Source organism: Podarcis melisellensis (genome assembly GCF_964234715.1).
Source record: "Podarcis melisellensis genome assembly, chromosome: 6".
Taxonomy (NCBI): Eukaryota; Metazoa; Chordata; class Lepidosauria; order Squamata; family Lacertidae; genus Podarcis; species Podarcis melisellensis.
Window position 1 is genome coordinate 98,152,264 of NC_138538.1, and position 19,912 is coordinate 98,172,175.

The 19,912-nt window shown below is 47.6% G+C and overlaps 2 protein-coding genes and 1 long non-coding RNA gene across 3 annotated transcripts in view; 2 read left to right on the forward strand and 1 right to left on the reverse strand.

Moving 5' to 3' along the window:
- Positions 1–19,912, forward strand: part of TSEN15 (tRNA splicing endonuclease subunit 15) — a 306,977-nt gene that overhangs the window by 125,371 nt on the left and 161,694 nt on the right. The window lies entirely within an intron of this gene.
- LOC309372014 overlaps positions 1–19,912 on the reverse strand; it is a 237,713-nt gene that overhangs the window by 39,383 nt on the left and 178,418 nt on the right. The gene's annotated exons all lie outside the window — the stretch shown is intronic.
- LOC309372005 (uncharacterized protein C1orf21) overlaps positions 15,118–19,912 on the forward strand; it is a 156,410-nt gene continuing 151,615 nt past the window's right edge. The window contains exon 1 of the mRNA XM_081915210.1: positions 15,118–15,273. The gene's annotated coding sequence lies outside the window, so the exon portion shown is untranslated. The remainder of the gene's footprint in view (positions 15,274–19,912) is intronic.

A 19,912-nucleotide genomic window follows, 5' to 3' on the forward strand; every position in this document is an offset into this window, starting at 1 on the left:
CGGCGCCGCTCCTGCACCCGACGGCCTTTTCTGCAGGGCTTCTAGCGGCAAGCGAGTGTGCGCGCAGAAGGCGGCGCCTGGGCTGGGGAGCGCGCAGCCTCGTCCTTTCCTTCGCAGCCTGCACTGTGTGAGAGAGAGTGAGCCACCAGGACCAGGTAGGGGCAGAGAGCTCCGAGTGCGCCCCCAAAAATGTTGCGCCCGGTGCGGCTGGCACCCCTTGCACCCCCCACGCTACGCCACTGCGAAGCACCCTAGACAAAGTGGCCTCAGCACGAATGTTCAGGTCCCCTGGAACCACTCTCCTGAGGAGCGCCACACCACCATCTCCCTTGGCTCAGGTAGAAAAACTAAAGGCAGTGAGTTGGCTGGAACAATAACAGAATCCCCATAGTATTTTCAAGGGAGGAAAAGAGGGGGAGACCCTCTTTGGACTTGTCCATCCTAGACAACTACTGCCACATTTTAGTCTTCCTGACTCCCACAGGAGATTTATTAATGGTTAATATTTTATACCGACTTTCTGTAAAGAAACCAAGGCTCTGTTCAACAACTTGAAGCAACAGCATCATAAAAAATTAAAACTAAAACATCATTAAAAAATATTACAAGCACTAAATATTACAAGTACTAAAATAAAAAATTAAGAGTCCGCAATTAAGAAAAAGTGTATCGACACTTCACTGAAAGCAAATTGAGTGATGAATGATTGTGACTCCAAAGAGAGTGCATTTGCATCCCACTCTCCCCCAACATAATCAATATGCGTTGTATGTAAACCGCTTAGGGATTTTGATGATTAATCAGTATATAAATCCTGTTTCATAAGATAAAATAAACAAAATATTAAAATGCTTAAATGACCCAAAAGCTATGGCAGTGTTGTCTTCTGTTTCCTTGGCACTTTAAAAGGTACACACAGCATTTTGGATCTGGCAGCTTTAGCCTACCCTGGCAACTCCAAGCGATTCCTGCCTGGGAAGAGCGTCTTCTGCCTAATGCTGCAAATTCATAGGAAGAGACAAGATATGCTTGCTTACCCTATCAACCTTGTTGATGTCACAGTGACCATTTCCTTGTGACTCAGAGATGGCCTGCTCAGAGTGGGGAGAAGCAAGCAGTGATCTAACAAGGAGGCCTGAGGCAATATAGGGCATGGACTGACATTGTAGCGGGATAGGTAACATCTCAGCCAGTTTTTTGTGGTTTTCTGCCTATGGTTTCATTGGATAGATTGCTGTTATTTCAGCTAAGATGGCGAATGGCAGTGGATCCATGATGGGACATCCACAGAAAGTAAGTGGCTCAGTGTCTGGTCAGCTACAGGATTTTTACTTTTTATAGTCTGCTCATGGCTTCTAAACATAAAGAGATCTGTTCCAGTCTTGGTAGCTGTTCCATTATTCTAGGTCAGCCTTGCCCAACCTGGTGCTCTCCAAATATCAGCTCCAGCCAGCAAGCCTAAGTCATCATGTATGGTCCCTGCGATCACTCCTTGTTGTTCCACCACCAGTCCCCAGGCTCTGAACCTTCTTCCCTTGTGCCTTGGGGGTTCCCCAGCTGGTTCTTCCCAGCATTCCTCTGCATCAGCCAGTCCATGACATCCATTCTCTCCTGCACCACTATCTCCTAGAACCAGGAGAGAACTGAAGGAGGAAGAAGAAGAAGCTTCAACGCAGGTGTAGTCTCTGGTTGTGTGCGCATAGTCCATTGGGGGAAGATGCATAAGCCGGTGGAGGATGCATGGTCCCTCTTGCTGCAACTGCTCCATAGACCTGGGAATAGTTGCTGAGACACTAAATGGGTATGGATGGTATTTGGATCCATGGAAACTACTATAAGTGTTGACTTTGACAATAAAGAGTTAACTATATGCCTTGCACATTCCTTTGACAGTCCCTTGACAATTCAGATGACTTTATCATTGGCCTCAAAGCTTGTCACCTACCATGCTTAGCACAACCCACCAGTCATGTACACAGAGCTTTTGCCATCCCAGGCAGGTAACATGGACAGCTTTATGATCACCTGGTGAGCTGCAATGCATGACTGGTGCGCTGCAGTTGGCTTTGCAGATCACAAATTCTCCCACAATCCATATATTCTTTTCAATCCACTTCCATTAACTGATGAGAAAATTATTCGTTCCATTTATCCATATAGGTAGGTTTTGACCCATTCAACTGTAAATGTACCTGCATTTGAGCATATGCTGTTCTCATCGCGACTGGTCTATTCAGTCACCCCAGGGAAGAATAAGGCCTTAGTATCACTAATGATTTAGATGTAATGCACATGGCAACAGTTTCCAGCGAAATATTTTAAATTGCAGATCACAATATTTTAATAGTTACAATTAATGTGAAGGGAACAAACGGGGCCACGGTGTATAAAGCAGCCAGTGATCTTTCAAACATTATAGAATCATAGAATCATAGAGTTGGAAGAGACCACAAGGGCCATCGAGTCCAACCCCCTGACAAGCAGGAAACACCATCAGAGCACTCCTGACATATGGTTGTCAAGCCTCTGCTTAAAGACCTCCAAAAAAGGAGACTCCACCACACTCCTTGGCAGCAAAGTCCACTGTCGAACAGCTCTTACTGTCAGCAAGTTCTTCCTAATGTTTAGGTGGAATCTTCTTTCTTGTAGTTTGGATCCATTGCTCCGTGTCCGCTTCTCTGGAGCAGCAGAAAACAACCTTTCTCCCACTCTATGTGACATCCCTTTATATATTTGAACATGGCTATCATATCACCCCTTCACCTCCTCTTCTCCAGGCTAAACATGCCCAGCTCCCTTAGCCGTTCCTCAAAAGGCATCGTTTCCAGGCCTTTGACCATTTGGGTTGCCCTCCTCTGGACACGTTCCAGTTTGTCAGTGTCCTTCTTGAACTGTGGTGCCCAGAACTGGACACAGTACTCCAGGTGAGGTCTGACCAGAGCAGAATACAGTGGCACTATTACTTCCCTTGATCTAGATGCTATACTCCTATTGATGCAGCCCAGAATTGCATTGGCTTTTTTAGCTGCCGCGTCACACTGTTGGCTCATGTCAAGTTTGTGGTCAACCAAGACTCCTAGATCCTTTTCACATGTACTGCTCTCAAGCCAGGTGTCACCCATCTTCTATTTGTGCCTCTCATTTTTTTTGCCCAAGTGCAATACTTTACATTTCTCCCTGTTAAAATTCATCTGATGGTGTTTCCTGCTTGGCAGGGGGTTGGACTCGATGCCCCTTGTGGTCTCTTCCAACTCTATGATTCTATGAAACTCCCTCTCTGAAGCCACAATTTTCACTTTAAGGCAAATTCTCACTACACTGTTGGAGACAATCTACAGTGAGGGGGGGGGAAGTATTTGATCCCCTGCTAAATTTGCCCGTTTCCCCTCTGACGAAGAAATGACCAGTCCATAATTTTAATGGTAGGTTTACTGTAGCTGTGAAAAACATTATAACAACAGGGAAAAAACCCCAGAAACCCAGAAGACAAGTCAGAGATTGATGTGCATTATAATGAGTGAAATAAGTATTTGATCCCTTTGCATAAGATGACTTAGTAATTGGTGGCAAAACCCTTGTTGACAATTACACAGGTCAGATGTTTCTTGTAGGTAGCCACCAGGTTTGCACACATATCAGGAGGTATTTTGTCCCACTCCTCTTTGCAGGTCCTCTCTAAGTCAGTAAGATTTCGAGGCTGATGTGTAGCTACTCGAACATTCAGCTCCCTCCACAGATTTTTAATGGAATTAAAGAAAAAATTTAAAATACAGTAATACATCAAACATTAAAAGCTTCCCTAAACAGGGCTGCCTTCAGATGTCTTCTATTTTTTTTTTTAAGAATAATTTTTTATTAACCGACCAATCACATCAAATCAAACCAAATTACATAAATTCCAAATTACACAGACGAATTTTAAATTTTTGTTGGGGGTACCCATATTTCAAGTTCCGAAGGGATCCAATCAACTTCTTGCTTCTTGCTGCTGTTTTAATGTCCACAAATCTAACCTTATGATGTTCACAGTACTATCCAGTCCTTTCTTATTATTTTTCCACATCTCTTGTTGTTATTTTCATATATTTTTCCTTTCTCTTTGTGACCTCTGATAATCTCCGCAAGCTGGTTAGAACATTTTGTAATCCTGCGTGGATATTTTTTTTTTTATCCAGTAGCCATATCCAGACGTTTTCCATATAACATCACTTCCATACATCAAAACAGTCTTAGCATCATTAATCTTCACCAATCTGCCTCCTTTCTCAAAACCTCTGAGGAGATTCACTAGGAATGCAGTCTGAAAACCAAGTCCATTCTTTCTCCTGGCTATAAATCCTTTGGCAAGATGGCGACTCCGAATTAATTGCTGCGCCATTCCCAAAAGCTCTTATTGCTTCTCGGTCTCCATAAAGCATACTTTTGGTTAAAGTTTATCTCCACACAGACCTTAATCATCCTGCTTGGGTCAGTTCAACCGATGATTCTAATGAGGAGGGGGTCTTGTAAATCATAAGGAAGGAAAGTAAAAAAGGTCCCCCCCCCATTCAGCCCCGTTGTCAACATATCCCGCCTTTGGTGTATCTTCGTCGTAAAATATTCCTGTTTCTCCAGCCCGTCGTCTTCTTTCGCAGAGGTCACTTAAATTAGCAGACTTCACTCCCCTTCTTCACTTGAAAAATGTGCATTTGCTTCTTTTGTAATTAATTATTCCAAATTGCTGCAACTAGTGCGCGATCAGAGACAGCGTCCAGGAGAGCCGATGTCCACACAGGGGCATTCTGCCTAGGGTCCTCATCCCCTTCTTTTGAATTAGGGGGTGATTTATGGGCACAGCAGGCAAGGGCAGTGTTCCCCATTTCCTTGGGGCAACAAGGGAGGCGGCCTACTCCCATAACAGCTTCTTAATTACCCTGTGTGGGTCGGAGAGATGGTATTGTCGGCCATCTTCCAATGCGCCCCCTAGTGGCCCCCCAATGTCTTCTAAAAGTCTGGTAGTTGTTGTTCTCTTTGACATCTGGTGGGAGGGCGTTCCACAGGGAGGGCACCACTACTGAGAAGGCCCTCTGCCTGGTTCCCTGTAACTTGGCTTCTAACAGTGAGGGAACGGCCAGAAGGCCCTCGGTGCTGGACCTCAGTGTCGGGGTAGAAGGATGGGGGTGGAGACGCTCCTTCAGATATACTGAATCGAGGCCATTTAGGACTTTAAAGGTCAGCACCAACACTTTGAATTGTGCTGGGACATACTGGGAGCCAGTGTAGGTCTTTCAAGACCGGTGTTATACGGTCTCGGCAGCTGCTTCCAGTCACCAGTCTAGCTGTCACGTTCTGGATTAGTTGTAGTTTCCGGGTCACCTTCAAAGGTAGCCCCACGTAAAGTGCATTGCAGTAGTCCAAGCGGGAGATAACCAGAGCATGCACCACTCTGGCAAGGCAAGCTGGGGGCAGATAGAGTCTTAGCCTGCGTACCAGATGGAGATGGTAAACAGCTGCCCTGGACACAGATTTGACCTGTGCCTTCATGGACAGCTGTGAGTCCAAAATGATTCCCAGGCTGCGCACCTGGTCCTTCAGGGGCACAGTTACCCCATTCAGAACCAGGGAGTCCTCCACACCTGCCCGCCTCCTGTCCCCCAAAAGCAGTACTTCTGTCTTGACAGGATTCAACCTCAATCTGTTAGCCACCATCCATCCTCCAACCGCCTCCAGACACTCACATAGGACCTTCACAGTTCTGATTTGAAAGAGAGGTAGAGCTGGGTATCATCTGCATATTGATGAATACCCAGCCCAAACCCCCTGATGATCTCTCCCAGCGGCTGCATGTAGATGTTGAAAAGCATGGGGGAGAGGACAGAACCCTGAGGCACCTCACAAGTGAGAGCCCAGGAGTCTGAACACTCATCCCCCACCACCACTTTCTGAACATGGCCCAGGAGGAAGGAGTGGAACAACTGTATGACAGTGCCCCTCACTCCCAGCCCCTCAAGAGATCATCAACCAGTGCGACCAAGGCAGTTTCAGTCCCATGATGAGGCCTGAATCCCGATTGGAAGTGATCCAAATGGTCTGCAGCCTCCAGGCGTGCTTGGAATTGTTTGGCAACCACCCGCTCAATCACCTTGCCCAAGAATGGTAGATTTGAGACTGGGCGATAGTTGGCCATATTGGCAGCATCTAAAGATGGTTTTTTAAGAAGCGGCTTAATGACTGCCTCTTTCAGCGCGTTTGGAAAGGCTCCCTCACAGAGGGAAGCATTCACCACCCCACGAAGCCCATCGCCCAGTCCTTCCCGGCTAGCTTTTATAAGCTAGGATGGGCAAGGATCAAGGAGACAGGTGGTTGGTTTCACTTGGCCAAGCAGCCTGTCCACATCCTCTAGCACTCTCCTGCCCCAGCCCTGCTCCCACGGTGGAGTCTACTTCTTCCCGAATCTGAGCAACTTTATCTGCAAAAAACTTTGCAAAATCATTGCAGGAGATCATGTGGCCCATACTGGGCCCCAATGTAGCAGGTGGTTCCGCTAAATTCCGAACCACCTGAAAAAGTCTCCTACTGCTATTTTCTGCACATGCAATAGAGGCGGTGAAGAAAGTCTTATTCGCCGTCACTACCACCACTTGGTAGGCTCGACACTGAGCTCTAACCCGTGTCCTGTCTGATTCAGAATGAGTTTTCCGCCACCGGCGCTCTAGCCGTCTCAACGATTGTTTCATTGCCCTCAGATCCGTGGAAAACCACGAGGCTGTCCGGGCTCCATGCAATCAGAGAGGGCGCTTTGGAGCCAGACAGTCAATAGCCCTGGTTAACTCCACATTCCAGCGGGCCACCACTATGGTTCCAGCTGCCCTGAGATCATTTACAAGTTCCCCCCATGTAGTTCGGGGCTGCTTCATCACCAGTCTCATTATCATTGCAACTCCATGAGACTAATTCTTGCATGGAGCCCCAGACCGAGGAGGGTTGACAGTTATTTTGTGTTTCTTCCATTTGCAAATTATTTCACCAACTGTTGTCACCTTCTCACCAAGCTGCTTGGCAATAGACTTGTCAGATGCTGTGTGGTGGTTGCTTGTGAGTAACCAGGCAGGACTCTGACCTGTCTTTTACAGGTTTTATTGTGCAAACTATTTACAGTGCAGATACACAAAGTTCATGTCCATCTTAGTCACTTGCAGAATCCGGGAGTGGCCCCTTCCGGCTTTTCCCCCAACATAAGAAGTTCAACACCCCAAGCCTCTGCTTCCCCTCCTTGCATTTCACCCCTCTGCACAAGCTGGGCGACGGAAGTGGCGTGCGTCCCTCCTGGCCAGCCCGGCTAGGTGAGGTACTGGGGCTCTCAGCAGCATCCTCGAGCCCTTTCCCACCTTGGTTGGCCCCTTCCCTCTCTTCTCCATTGGAGGTGTGGCTTTTCCCCTCACTGGAATAGGAACTGCTCGGAGGCTCTCTGTCTCCCAACGGCTCCCCTGCCTCCCTCCCCTGTTCCAATGGCAGTCCCCTGACAAGTCTTGTATCCCAGTCCAGCCTTGTGCAGGTCTACAATCTTTTCCCTGACATCCTTGGACAGCTCTTTGGTCTTGGTCATGGTGGCTACTTTGGAATCTGCTGGATTGATTGCTTCTGTCGACAGGTGTCTTTTGTACAGGTACTGCAATGAGCTGGGATTACAGGCAAGACCTCTCCCTTACAGCAGGTGCTTCTAATCTCAGCTCCTTACATACAGTGAAGATACCAGGTAGCCTGACATCTGGCTGGTTGATAGGGGATCAAATACTTATTTCACTCATTATAATGCACATCAATATCTGACTTTTGTCTTCTGGGTTTCTGGGGGTTTTCCTGTTGTTATTCTGTCTCTCACAGCTACAATAAACCTACCATTAAAATTAGGGACTGGTCATTTCTTCGTCAGAGGGCAAACGGGCAAATTTAGCAGGGGATCAAATACTTCCCCCACTCACTGTATGTACATAACAAAAAACATCCATGTTAATTGTTTTCACATTCAGGCCCAGCCCCCAATTGCCCTCCACAAGTTGGAGGTTGAACTTGAGAAGTGGGGGCCCTCCTGCACAGAGCCCTGGAAATTCAGCATTCTAAAAGACAGGGATCGTATCTGCGAGGACAGAATGCTCCCTGCTTCACAAGTTTCCTCTCCCACTTGTAGATAGTAAACACATCCTCCTCATGTGTTTACTTAATTTGCAATAATTAAAACCTGGAGAGGCCTGCTTTGACACTTCACCACTAATTTGCCCCTGAGATATTCCTGATTATGGAAAAGGAGGCCTATGTCTTTGTGCCTTAAATAATCTTCCCAGGGGAGGAATTGGCCTCTGTGTACACACATGCATCCAAAAGCACACCTTCTTGGAGACCATTCCTGCTCCCACAGATTCCTTTGGTGGCAAAGATGGGCTAAGTGTCCCCCCTTTTAAATCATAATGGATCTTTGCAGGTGGGAGCAAAATGTGGAGCATACATAGTCAAATCCCTATTCTCCTTCTGTTTGGATACCTTTTGACCATCAAGATGGAATAATCTGAAAGGGCTACTTCAGCACATGTCCATGCAGGGAAAGGGCACTGTGTGGCCTGCGTGTGGAAGGATTAGCTCCAATGATGTGCATCCTTTAGTGCAGGGCTGGCTAAGCTTTTGGCCCACCACCAGGTGGTAGCCCTCCTTGACTGCTGGTCATGGTGGCTGGGGCTGATGGGTGTTGGTCCAACAACATCTGCAAAGCCACAGGTTGGCCTCTCCGGCCCTAGTAAGCCCATCACTGCAGAGAATGGACAGAGGAGTCCTTTCTTACCTCTGTGAACTATCTCTCATGTGCCGTGTTTGGTGACATATAAGCGTCTCTCTGAGTCTTTAGGGCCCAATTTCCCCCCTTTTGGATGGGGGCTGGCCCCATTTTGGCCCCAAGGGTTGCAAGGAGAAGCGGAGCAGAGCTTCAAGGATGCAGCCCCTCAGCCTCTCAGGAGGCATTATGAAAAGACTAAACACATTACTTGACATTATCTTTTAAAAATTACTTCTGCACAGAACAAAGCAGTATGAAACTCAACCTTTTAAGACATGTTTATTGCTGTTTAATGGAGATTTAGCGAAGCTTTTCATTATTAATCGAAAATATATTTGCAATTAAAGTGTCTCTTGCAGTGTCATGACTGATGTGCCTTTTTGATTATACAAGCAGAACGTTGTGTGTGCTACTCATAACATATGCCTCTAGGGTAAAAGGAACTGGAAAATAAAACATATTATTAGGATTAGTATTAGTATGTCATGTAACTAAGAGCCATCATCTATGATATACGTGTATAGTTAGTTCCCAGGGGAGGAAGAACGGGAATAGAAGATGCTTCAAAGCTGTGGACCAGGATAAATAAAGTGTCATAATATATTTAGCCAATGCTAACGTGAAGCATAGAATGTAGTGAAAGCGGGTCAGGGGCAATACTTCCCCCAGGGGGAAAAGATTGAAGGGGGGGGCTGCATGTCAGCAAACAGCCATGGCTGGATGACAAATAGTTTATAGAAGTGGTTAGAGGGTTTATCTATCCTCTGCCTACTTGCAACAAATCACTGCAATTTTTAAGGGCTGTCTTCAAATGAGAATTTGCTTATTCTTACACACAGATTCTTACTGTCCACACTCCCTCTGCCTTGCATTGGCTGAGGATATTATTGTCTCCTGCCTTCTCTTCTCTTTCTAGGCGATTCATTCATTCATTCATTCATTCTGCAGGCTGGTTTGGGTGGGGGAGGACGCTTGTTTGTGCTGCCTGGTCAATGGCCAGAGGCACCTCCAGAAACACAGCTGTGGCTTTGCTGCCTATTATTCAGGTCGGGTCCAGCTTGCCAAAATCAAGCAGCCTGCTTTGTCTCATCCTAAGCCCTCCCTCCAAGCTCCACGATGACACAATTGGTGCTTTTCCAGCCACAATCTGTCTTTATAGGGAGACACCAGCCAGTTATATTACCGGTAATTCTCTGCCCCTCGAAAGATAGGGTGAATGGTGGTCTCTCTCTCTTCCTTGCTCCTTCCATCATCCTATCCACTGTCTCCTCTTTTCTTCTATTATAAGATTTATAATACAGTGGTACCTCGGGTTAAGTACTTAATTCGTTCCGGAGGTCGGTTCGTAACCTGAAACTGTTCTTAACCTGAAGCACCACTTTAGCTAATGGGGCCTCCTGCTGCCACCGCTCTGCTGGAGCCCGATTTCTGTTCTTATCCTGAAGCAAAGTTCTTAACCTGAAGCAATATTTCTGGGTTAGCGGAGTCTGTAACCTGAAGCGTATGTAACCTGAGGTACCACTGTAGTAGCATCATCATAGAATCATAGAATTGGAAGGGACCACAGGGGTCATCTAGTCCAACGCCCTCCAATGTGGGGCTCAGATCCCAACTTCCCCTATTTAACAGTAGTGATTTTCTGATACTGGTCCATAGTAAAAAACATAACCCTTATTTTGCCTTATAGGGAGCTGCTAGGGCATTTGCTGAGATGCCATGGAATAAGAAGAACAGGGACCTGCACTCCTCAGCAGTGACTACTGTATTGCCATCTATTGTAATTGTTATTTGATATAAGCAGCCTTGAAAACTTTGGTTAGTGGGCGGTGTATAAATATTCCTCAGTAAATAAAAAAATAAAATAAAATGCCATATTAAAAAAGAGAAAGTTAGGATGTGCACCAAAGTTTTTACTCAGCCCCACTCCCAGGATTTCAGAGATGTTGAATATGCCTGAGTAGTGTGAGGGTGCATCTTGGGTTTAGTCCATGCCAGACCACACACCTGAGATAAGCTGCCGGCTTCCTCTCTCTCCTCCCTCCATCTCCACCACCATAAGCATAAATGGATCCTGAGGGTAAAAGTGGCTGTGTGTGTTTGTCCTGCAGTTAATCTATAATAAGGACAAGCAGACGCACTTTAAACACTTTAGTTAACCTTCTTCAGTACGTATCTCTCTTGTTTTTTTAAAAAACATACTCTTATGATTTTGGTTTAGTAGCTGTGTCTTCTTCCCATTGAACTCAGCGCGAATTGCTTCCAAACAGAAACCTGCACGGAATTGCACTATAAACTGCTTATCTGGAACATGCTCAATTAAAGCAACAAAATAGTATCAACTTCTTCCACCAAATGATTAGAAGAAATGGCAATTAATACTTTTAACAATTAGCATTCACAAACTGTTTCTAGAATGCCCAAATTGCTTCACATATATTATTTCCGTAATCCTTGCAGCAACCTTCTACTTGCATTAAAATGTGTTTGTTAGGGGAACTGCAGCACTAAAATCCTGATGAATTTTTGAGGACTTAAAAGGAAAGAGAAACAATTGCCAGTTGATAGAGAACTGTAGTGAAATGAACTTAAGAAGGGAGAAATCAAAATGAGAAATCAAAACTGACAGCTTTGTCCAAACCTGCTTCCCTCACACTCAGCCTCAGTCACTCTGTCTGCACTGGCGGAGGAAGAGGAGTGGGGGGGGGAGCGCCCCGCCCTCGGCAGCACCATCGTGGCTGCCCCCCTCCCGCCCTGGGCACCACGCCCCCACAGGCAGTGTGCCGCATCATGCCCCCGGGATGTGCACCAGCCCCGCCTGCTCTCCGCCACCCCCCCCCGGTGCCGGAGCATGAAGCTCCGCCACTGTCTGTCATCTGTTTCTGCCATTTCCTTCTCCCACCCCCCCTTGCCTTGCTCTCTAATACCCACCTGCCCACCTATCTTTGCAATGTACCTGTGGGGAGCTGGTAGAGTTGTGGGCAGGTGAGGAGGAGGTGACACTGGGCAGGCTGCCAGGTTGACACACAATGGACAGTGGGCTAAGGCTCTTAATCCATATAAATTTCTTCATATTGCAAATGTGGAGGCAGAGGCAGACGGGGGGGGGAGTAATGTTCCCCCTGCCCCAAAGATCACCTAGCAAGTTTATGATAGGTGAGAGTTCAACCATGAATTTCCTCGTTTATGTGCATGGAATGTGCAGGATGGTGCTGTTAGTCACGATGTATTCTGTGTATTGTAAGGGGCCATGCAACTATATTAATTTCCCCACTGCACTCTGTGTATTTCCTAGGAGCGTAATGTTTGGGTAATTGGCTTTTTTAAAAACGCTCAAGTTGGCGTTTTCATGCCGAACAGTGGCAAGGAAACCCCATTATGGCAGAGCTGCGTTGGGAAGCGCAGTGTTCCAGGCTGGTTAGTTTCAATGAGAGTCCAGAAGAGAATGTTCCTTTTCCCTGTTTGGTGCTTGAGCTGGTGAAAGGCCCTCTGTGGCAGCCAGATTCTTTGTAACAACTAATCAAGTGTTGTTGCATTTTTAACAGGTAGCTTCTCTGCAATCTCCTTATTGCAGAGAAGCCAAATTACTTCTTTGCAGAGTCTTAACAGCAGACTTTGTAGGGCAGATCCCAGTACCTTAAAAAAGAGCAAATTCCATGCTAGGGATCATTAGAAAAGGAATTGAAAATGAAACTGCTGATATCATAATGCTGTTCTACAGATCTATAGTGCGACTGCATTTGGAATACTATGTATTGTTCTGATTGCCTCACCTCAAAAATGTTATAGAGTTGGAAAAGCTTCAGTGACTCCCCTCTGAGGACAGGTTGCAGCATTAGGGACTTTTTGGTTTAGGCAAGGAAGAAGAGGTGACATGATAGAAGTTTACATCAGATACGCACCAGATTGTCTCCTGGTCTTGTGAATGACCCAGACCTCTCCCTTCCATGCCTGGAGTGTTGTGGGTATTAGGAAGGGCTTGGACCAACCTTTGCCTTCTTTTCCCTTCCCCTCCGCTCTCCATCTCAGAGATCAATTAAAAGAGGTAGAGAGATCAGACTTCCCCCTCCAGTCCACTTTAAATTCTTTTTAAGAATTTGCAGCCAGCAAATTTTTAGGAAACTCTTGGCGTGTTTATTCCTTTATTGTAAGCTGAGCCTTACACTGCAAGCCTTTATATGTCTACTCAGAAACAAGTCCCACTGAATTCAATGGTACAGCTCATGTGGCCAGCATGACTAAGCCGCTTCTGGCAAACCAGAGCAGCGCACGGAAACGCCGTTTACCTTCCCACCAGAGTGGTACCTATTTATCTACCTGCACTTCGACGTGCTTTCGAACTGCCAGGTTGGCAGGAGCGGGGACCAAGCAATGGGAGCTTACCCCGTCACGGGGATTCGAACCGCCGACCTTCTGATTGGCAAGTCCTAGGCTCTGTGGTTTAATCCACAGTGCCACCCACGTCCCTTATTATGCTTTTTACTCAGAAGTAAAGTCCTGGTCTGGGAGGGTCGGGCAAGGCAGGTGGAAAAGCCGTTGCCAGGTGAAGAACAGAAAGTCTCTCTTTTCAAGAGGACTTCCTCTCTGGTATGTGCCTAATGATTTTCACAATCTCTATTGTTATTATATTTATATCTTGGTGCTGAGGAGAGCCTTTCCTGTGGGAAGTGCATGACATGCAGAGCTCCTGGATGTGGGGAGAAGTGGGGGCTGCTTTCCTTTGCAATATGTGAAGGGGGGGGGGGAGAGAAATGGTGCTACAGAAAAATGTGAAGTAAAAGTCACTTCAGAGGCTCAGAGGAATTTGGCAACTTGGCCTGCTCTTTACTCCTTTTCTTTGGGGCGGAGGTGGTATTGCCTCGGTGCATATCCCCGCCCCTGCCTTTCTAACGTAAGAGGAAGGGGACTGAAAGAAAACACAAGGAATGAATAAAAATATTACATAAAACTTTGCATTCAGATAACACATGCCTGTGTATGCAAACATGAGTGGGGGGGGTGTGCCAAGCTGAGTCTTTGGGCAGAAAAAATGCCTCGTTTTGCCTTTGGTTAATGAACCAAATAGAGCCAGGACTTCACCCAGCAGTGGATGCCAGGCTTCCTGATGTCTTGGTCGGGAGCAGGACTATGGCACCACTTGTGAAGGTTGTCTGCAGAGCTGGCTCAAAAGGCAGCAAGGCTTCGACCAACAGCTTTAGAGTACCGTGGGTGGTGTGTTGAAACACACTAGGCTCCATTTCCATGAAAACTGCCTCATGTCATGATCTTGCTGTTTAGCCTCTCCCTATGGTGGAGAAGGGGCACATACACCCCCCATATCCCTGACAAGATATGCCAAGTGGGCAAGTGATACTGAGGCCCATATGCTCAGAGAGGCCTGTCTGTGGCGACACCAACATCCCAGATGCAATCAGGAAGCATGAAGAGACCCGCCCCTGTTTCTGTCGAGAGGTTTGTTGCCACATGAAGCTGTGAATCATCCACGAGGCTACTGCCCAGTAAGCCCTGCCCGACTGATGAATCTAGAGAAGGCCTCTTAAGCCCCAGATTTGTGTGTGTGTGTGTGTATTATCAGTCATTGTAGTTTTAAAAGATCTCTAGAAGTAAGGAAACCATTCCGGTTGTTGCCGCCTGGATCAGGTGCTGCCCTTAGGGCGCGCGCCTGGCAGCCCAGGGCCCTGTCCGCCTCGCCTCCCCTTCACCTCAGTTATATGTGTGCTGTATCTGCTTAGAGCCGCCTTTTAAGGATTCTTGGGCCGCGTTTCCCTAGGATGCCTCGAGCTCCGTCGAGGCCCCGGTGACCAAGAGCCCAGCCTTTCCTGGGCGGGGACCCGGCCTGGCCAAGGGAGGAGGCGGGCGGGCAGCGCTTTCCCTCTCGTCCGCTGGCTCAAGCCGGCGCCGCCAGGGAGAGCGCGCACTTGGCCGCGCCTCGCTTCGCCGAGGCCGGAGAGCAGCTTTCGGAGCAGCTGAGCGTGAAGGAAGCCTCTCGCCCAGGATGAGGGAGGCCGAAGAGCCTTCATTTTGCATTTCGCGAAGGGCGCGTCCCGCCCGCCGGCCGCAGGATCCCCAGCGCCGGGGCGCCTCGGCCTAGAGGCTCCGGAGTCGCGGCCCGGGCCGCCTTCCCGCAGGCTCCCTGCGCGGAGAAGAGCAGCCCGCCCGTCCCGGAGGGAGGCGGGCGAGTCGGGCGGCGCCTGCCGGCCTCGTCTCTCCCAGGCCCGCCCCTTCCTCGCCGCCGCCCCGCCTCTCGCTCCCCGGAGAGGCCGCCCAGCGCGGGGCTCTCGCCGTCTGCCTGGCTGCCTGCGAGCGAGCTCGGCGGGCAGCGCCTCCGTCCGCAGCGCCCGCCTCGCGGCTCTCGAGTGGCGCTCGCCCGGCAGGACGCGCCGGAGCCCGGCAGCCTCTTCCTCCGCCCCCCGGAGCCGGAGCGCCGCTTGGAGCGCCGAGGAAGCAGAGCGCGCCGGGGGGGGGACTTCAAGGTGAGCCCCTGGGAGGGAGGCGGCGCGCAATGGAGGCCTGCGAGGGCGGCGGGGGGGGGGGTCGGGCTCCGCTGCAGCTGATGCCGGAGGGGGGGGCAGTTGCCGCTTCTGCCGCTGCCGCCTCTTGCAGCCCGACAGGGGCCTTGGCTTTGGGTCGCGGGAGCCCAGCAAAGCCCCCCCCCCAGCTCTCCCCTGCCAAGTTTCCAGGGCGGTCATCTTGGCAGCTTCGCGGGGGGGGGGGGGCTCGGGGATTCGGCTGCCTCTTTCTTCTCTCCCTTTTGGGCTCCGGTGCCCCCGCCCGGCCTCGCCAAGGCCTCCCTCTGGGCCAGGTAAGCCCGGCTGCCCGGCTTGGCTGGTGAGGGAGCAGCGCTTCTCTCCATTCCCTGTTTATTTCACAGGGAACAGAATTTGTTGTGGTTGTTTTTGTTTTCTACTTTGGAATCCACATAGGAGGAATCTTCTAATCATGGTGACTAAATTAACTGAAATATTCCTGTCATGTAGCTTCTGGCGGTAGTGTCAGGGTTGGGTGTGTGTGGGGGAGGAACCAAAGGCAGAGTTAGAAATTAATGCCGGGCTGTCTTCTGCTTGTGGAAGTGAAGACAACAGGAAGAATGGTCTGGGGAGGATTCTCATTGGGAATCTGGCTGGAGATGAGAACTTCCATGGTGATCTTAGAAAAAGCCCCCCCCCCCCCACACTTAATAGAAAACGCATTTCAACATGCAGCAGCTGTAAGACTGCCAGCATTTACACCATCGCTGACTTAACTGTAGATGTCAGACTCTGCTTGCCCTGTTGGCTGTATTTACACTACCGGGATGAATTTTTACTCTCCCAAAGAGGCCAGATGAGGCTTTCCTGTTTGTTTACAGAATGCATTTCCTCCCGTCTGAAGAAGTAATGCAGGCGTCTTCCCCTCCACCTCTCAGATTTAATGGGATACACATTCTGTTCCTTTAGGGACTGCCAGTATTTTTGGTGGGTTGCTGTAGCCTGCAAAGAGTGTAGGTTTTTGTTTTTGTCTATGGCACTGGATGGAGAATTGAAGTATGTGAGTGTGTATCTGAGGTTGCTTCTCCTCCCTGATCCCCCACCCCAGGCTTTCTTCAGAGACTCAGGCTGCTGTGCTGACCCTTCCTCTTCAGAGGCCAGTGTCAAACCACCACACACAACTCCTGTATGGAATTTGTAGGTCTGGTTTGCAGAAATGTTTTTGTTGTTCAGTGACATGAATGTAAATGTGTGATTATGGACTACTCATTGCAGACAGAACCTTCATATTGCTTGACACTGACGTGACCTCATAGGATCTTAGAGTTGTAGAGTTAGAAGGGTCATCTAGTCTCAACCTGCTTAAAAACCACCACCTCTCATGGGAGTCCATTCTACTATTGAAGAGCTGTCAGAAAGTTCTTCCTGAGATTTCGTTGGAATCTCCTTTCTTGTAACTTGAATCCATTGGTTTGGGTCCTAGCCACTGGAGTAGGCAAAAGCAAGCTTGCTCCAACTTCCATGTGACAGCCCTTTAGATATTGGAAGATGGCTGTCATCTCTCCTTTTGGTTTCCTCTTCTCCAGGCTAAACATCCACAACTCCCCCAACTGTTTCTCATAAGGCTTGGTTTCCAGACTTTTGAACATCTTTGTTTCCCTCCTCTACACACATTCCAGCTTGCTAATATCCTTCATAAATTGTGATGTCCGTGACTGGATACAGTACGTTTTCGGGTACAATTCAAAGTGTTGGTGTTGACCTTGAAAGCCCTAAATGGCCTCGGTCTAGTATACCTGAAGGAGCATCTCCACCCCCATCGTTCAACCCCGACACTGAGGTCCAGCTCCGAGGGTTTTCTGGTGGTTTTCTCACTGCGAGAAACGAAGTTACAGGGAACCAGGCAGAGGGCCTTCTCAGTAGTAGCACCCGTCCTTGGAACGCCCTCCTGTCAGATGTCAAGGGAATAAACAACTCTCTGACTTTTAGAAGACATCTGAAGGCAGCCCTGTTTAGGGAAGTTTTTAATGTTTGAAGTTTTATGTGTTTTTAGTGTTCTGTTGTAAGAGTGGCTGGAGAAAACCCAGCCAGATGCCCGGGGTATAAATAAATCATCATCATCATCATCATCATCATCATACAGTACTCCAGGTGTTTTCTGATCAAGGTAGAATAGAGTGGGACTGTTACTTCCCCTGATTGGGACACTAGACTTCAGTTGATTCATCAAGGTCCTGGGGGTGAAGCAGTGCTTGAAACTCCCATTCTAGGCACATTTTGCGACAGGGAATTTCATTAGCATGAGCTGTTTCTGAGCTCTGGGCGTAGTACTGCACCTAAGATTACAGATTAAAACTGCAGAAAGGAAGGAAAAGAGGACTTTTTTTGCCTTCCTACTTCCAACCACTCTCTGAAGAATGGAGAAGAGACCCTCTTCAGAATATTTGGGTGGGTGGGCAGGGCAAGGACTCAACCATGTGAAAAATTAACATACTGTATTTTTCTGTGTATAACACCCCCCATGTATAATACGACCCCTATTTTTTGTGGGGGTCACCAACGCCAATCGCTCTACAGCCTGCCTGCCAGTACATTGCCGCGGCCGCCAGTAGTCTGCACGCTAGCTGCCAAAAGCAAACTTGCCCACTCGGCACAATCACGGCCGGTTGCACGCACACCTCACCACTGCCGTAAATTGTCAGCCCAGTTACATCTAAATAACAGCCAGCACATGTTTGTCCACTCCCCCCCCCCTGAGATTTTACAACCTCTGTTAGGTAACTTGTCCCAGTGGACTAAAATGGTAAACAAATCACACACACAATTTTTGGAAAGCTACCCTGCCTGCTTGCCTTGGGAAGAATCTTACCCACCACAGACAACCAGGCAAGTAGCTATTTACAAGCCTGCTTTTGGAAGCAATAGCAAAAAAATTTTGCAGCTCTTCAAGGGTATAATTAATAGTATTTTTGTGTAAAGAACACAAAAACACAGGCTTTAATAACATACGGAGTAAGTGGCCAGATGATTCTTTCATTATAAAAAGAAAGGTCTAACCATTAATTGAAGGATATATGTGCTCCAGACTCACCTACGCAAGTCACTGTGGTCATATGTAGTCCTGGCCTTACTCTTTTCTCTTATGGCAGAGCTTGCATGTGGTCTGGCTTTCATCTTTTAAAAAGATTTAGTTGTGACATATATTTAGTAGTAATATAAATAAAGTTGACACAATGTTTCCTTGCACTCTGCATTCTGAGGGTGTGTACCTTTGGAAGGTGTGTTAATTATTGTGATTAGTTTTTGGCAAAGGTTAAAGACCTGGGCAAGTTGTCTGAAATTGTATTGTGAGGTTGGCAGGAAGGAAGATTTAAGCACTGATATTTTTAAAAGTTGTAATTTACAGGTATATTACCAAATGTCTGAATAGCAGGCTGCTGGATGACATGACACAAAGATTATGATTTCTGTTTTTCTCCATGCAATTATTTGTTTTGAAAACTCATGTAATGCTTTTGGTTTAATAGTCCATGTTATGGTGGCAGCAAAGCCCAGCAGGGTTTATGTTTTATTCTGCAATGACGGAAAGCTATTCCTTTTCACTTTGTGCATTGCAACAGACTCTGTGGTTTGGTGCTAGGTGGCATCTGTGCATAGCCATCTTGCAACATCAGCACTGAAGCCGATGCTCTCAAACTTTGCTTTTCTGCAGAGATCTCTTTCTATTGCCTAGCAGATCTCTCTCACTGTGACCACTGCACTATTTTTTGTGGGTGGGGGAGGGTATGTGTGAGGGCAGGAAAGGGTAACATATGCTCACCTGCTGGGGTCAGAGCCACAACGCTTTCTTCTCAGCAGGTGTGCATTCCCTCTTACGGGGAGACAGAGGAGCAAGATGGCGGGGAGGTCAATGCAGGAGCACCAACAGGACCAAACTGCTTCAGAATGGAGTCTGCAGCGTCAGGTCATAAAACGCCTGTGTTATGGTCACCTATGCTGGCGTTTAGGGTTGTGGTACAGGAACTTGGGGAGCAAGTAAGGTATGCTGGAGTCTTTGCTTCTGTGTTTAGCAAATAATGCTTTTCTATATGGGAGTGGAGGCCTCTGGTAAAAATAGTGCCATGATGGGCCTGTGGGTTGCTATGCCAACGTAACTTTGCGATATAGTTGGATCGTTCAGTGTCTCAGGAGGTTGGTGCTGAAAGTGGATGGGATCACATCAGCTTGCAGAAAACCTAACTTGTGGTCCTTGATGTGGCTGTGGATAGGGTCAAAGCAAGGTCAAAGCAAGGCTGCCATTTGTGCGGGGCGGGAAGGGCCAGTTGCTCCTCCTGTGATTTGGTTATGTCTGAGGAACTTACATATCTGTGGCATTTACATCTGTTGGTATAAATGCACTGGGCCTAATAAAAAGTTTGTGTTGCTAAAATATAAAAAATTAGTAATAAACTATATAGTTTATGTATTTTCTATATTTAATTTATATGTTTACTATATAGAAAATAGTAATAGACATTTTCAAAATGTACTGCATTTTCACATTTTAAGCTTAAAACCTATCCACAAAAAGGCTTAAAATGTTGGTGAATATTGCTCTGCCTTATATTCCACATCTAGTAAGTGTTTTTGTGTATATGGCTCCAAT